This window comes from Solanum dulcamara, chromosome 1 (genome assembly GCF_947179165.1).
Source record: "Solanum dulcamara chromosome 1, daSolDulc1.2, whole genome shotgun sequence".
NCBI classification, from domain to species: Eukaryota; Viridiplantae; Streptophyta; class Magnoliopsida; order Solanales; family Solanaceae; genus Solanum; species Solanum dulcamara.
The window spans coordinates 54,451,493-54,454,745 of record NC_077237.1 but is presented as its reverse complement, the minus strand read 5'-3'; the positions used below and the strand labels follow the sequence as shown (position 1 = coordinate 54,454,745).

General features: G+C 28.7%; 1 long non-coding RNA gene across 1 annotated transcript; it reads right to left on the bottom strand.

Moving 5' to 3' along the window:
* Positions 1 to 1,308: 1,308 nt before the first annotated feature.
* Positions 1,309 to 2,941, bottom strand: LOC129888080 (uncharacterized). The gene is made up of 2 exons (XR_008766532.1): positions 2,742 to 2,941; positions 1,309 to 1,829 (listed from the first exon to the last, which is right to left on the bottom strand). It is a non-coding gene; the product is annotated as an uncharacterized LOC129888080 (long non-coding RNA).
* Between the last annotated feature and the right edge of the window lie 312 nt (positions 2,942 to 3,253).

Below are 3,253 nucleotides of genomic sequence, written 5' to 3'. Positions count from 1 at the left end.
TTTTTTATTATTTTTTATGTAAATAAAATATAATAATTTTTTTGTAAACTAATTATTTTATCGTACATATTTGAAATTATCTCATTTTAGTTAGTAAAAATTACTTAGAAGAGTACTTTTTAATAAATAATAATCGATTTTAGCGATATGTTTTTATTTATTATCATTTATAACAATACATAGCAATACTATGATAAATCTGTATTATGTATTAAAACTAAATTATGCATGTAATATAAATGTATTAGAAGTATTTTAAAAATATATTATGATTGCTTAGTAAAAAATTGACACAGTATATTATAATTGTATTAAAGTGTGTGATAAATGTATTACTTATCAATAAAATTTGTATTATAGGTGTTTTATAAATTATTTTTTGTAATATATATTAAAACTGTATTATAAATATATTATAAGTGTTCAGCGAGAATAAAAATGTGCTTGTTATAAATGGTAAATATTTATTTAATACAGTATATCTATCTATGTTTCCTTTTTTAATTAGGGTATTTTATTTAAATCCATAGTGAGAAAGCCCAATTACAATTTACCCCAATTTTTTTGGTAATTATCCGAATTCCCTCGTTTTTCTAGATTTCTGATACATATGAATGACGCTGATACATCGCGATTTGATACATAAGTCCTTTTCATGATATATCACTAGTTGATACAAACCAAACATTGTAATATCAATAAAACTTATGAATCAGCTTGTAACACATAATATATCATTACACAACAAAAATAGTAGTAAAACTTATGTTTTACTGATACATTTTGTGTTTGGTTTGTATCAACTAGAGATGTATAATGAAAATGACTTATGTATCAAATCGCGATATATCAGCATCATTCCTATGTATCAGAAGAAATTTTTTTGAAATTTTTACAAATGGTAGAAAATAATTAAAAATATAAAAATATAAGGTATGTAATTTAGTAATTTTTCCTTTTATACATGTCAGAAAATATAGTTTGTTCGGCCCAAACTATGAGTTTGGGTTAAGAGACTCACCAAATAATAGGGTACCCATAAATAATAAGTTCAGAACGCAATAAAAAATAAGATTTATGGTTCCTATAATCATTATCCCAATCAATCAAATTCTGAATTAGCCTATGGTGACACCTACGGTAACCACAAAAAGCCATTTTTGTGCCAACTCTAGTCACCACAAATAAGGGATAAAAGTTTTGGAACACCGTTTGTTCCATTTGTTTGTTGCTGCAATATTTTCTTTTTTGGTTTTGAAGAGGAATTAGCAATGGGGGTACCAGAAGACGCCATAAATTGACCACCACTACGACTAATGACTTTGTTTCATTTTCTCTGTTATTGTCTGTAGATAAATAAAGCTTCAAACTTAACTCAAAGTTCTAAGCCAAAGCAACTCAAAAGTTTTTAACTCATGTGACAGCACGATTTCTTCCTTGGAAGTTCTATACAACCAAAACTTCATATTAGCATTCCCGTTGCATTTTTTCTCCATGGCCTTTGCAAGTAGATAGAAAGATTGTAACTTTGTTTGCCAAAACAAGCTGAAACAATTCGCATGAATCGCCTCAACTTGGATTGATGATGCTAGTGCACCCAAACCAGATACAAACTTGTCCATGATAATTTTATTCATTTGAGCTTGATGGATTTGCCTCAAGTCATGACCAAATAACTGATCCGTTTCTTGATTTTTACTGCCTGAAACCCCATCTGGAGTTGTTGGACTTTGTACTTGACTTTTGTAGCGAGAGTTCCTGCTTGAGCTTGCAGTTTCAAGTGGATCTTCAAGTCTGCGCCTTTTAGAGTTTAGCATGTTGGGTTAATTCTGATGAAAAGAGGGTATAAATATTAGAGAAGAAACTACAAATATATAAGATGTAAATATGCTCTAGAGGTTTGACATTAACAACCCACTGGGGAACAAAAACCAGTTAACATTAAGAGTATGCATTGCAAAAAACAAAGACCTGTGTTGGTATTTTTATTGTCCTAGGTCACATAAAAAGTAAAATTGAGTTTGACTCCACAACCATCTAACCCCAAATTTTGTATAGAACTAGCAGGCATTTGAATCATATCAATTGTAATGAAGATATCGTTTAACTATTTCCCAAAGCAGTTCAGGGGTCTGCAATGTTTTATGCTTTCCCCTCATATAAACTCTAACACTTTTTGGAGAGAATAAAAGTTGAGTCTCGATATTACTATAAAAGTAAATTGCAATCTTTTTTTTTAAGATTCTATTTGGAAACAGGAAATTGGTCCATATAATTTTTGAAATATTACTGTATTCACCAGGAGGAAAGTTTAATTGGGATGGGAATTAGTCCATGAAATCATTTTTCTTTGGTATGTAGCAATTAGTGAAATTATGTTTTAGCATTTGTGTTTACTCCAAGAATCATCTTATCTTATACCAAAGAATTGAGCAAAATTCAAGAACGTTACTCCCTTGTTCATCAATTTTTCTCCTCCTAATTTTCTTTCTTTAACACCGTTCATAAATCCAAAGAAATGACAATTTAAAGCAGCAGAATCGAAAAGGATTAAATGATTAAGGAATAAACTACTTTAACAAGATATCAAAATATACGTATTACAAAAAAGAAGAGAGAATAAGCGAAAGAAAAATTCAAAAAGAAATGGTGCGATTTGTTTAAATACTCAATAATTTCTTCAAAATTCTCAATATTTACTGTACAACATTGGGTTGCAGAAGAAATAGAGCAGAAGAAACCTGGCAATTGTCAGATCTGTTTCAGAGAAGGGTCGTCCAGAATCAGAGGGTTTTAAGATACAGAAAGAGTAGGGATTTTGAAAATTGGGGCAAATCTTTTCTCCATAATATGCTATATAGTATTCAAACGTTCATATATCAAATGGCGGGAAGGATTCCCCAAGTTGGGAGTTTATTTTGATTTTTTTAAATTTTATTTTCCCTTTCTATTGTAGGTATTTTATTTTATCTTTCTAATTTTTATTTATTTCCAAATTGCTTGGAGATACATATATAAGGTTTTGCTTGTTACCAATATAGGAGTTCGGAACATATTTGAGTTATAAAGAGATAAAATTGACACAAGTAAGTCGTTTTTAGAATGTAACTAAAATAGGCGTAACGAATTTTTTTTCCATTTTATTAAAAAAAAAAATTAAATCTATAAACGTCTAAATTTTGATATAAAATTAATTTTTTACTTTATAAAACGAAAGAAATTCTTCCACTTTATAAATTATAAAGTGGAAAAT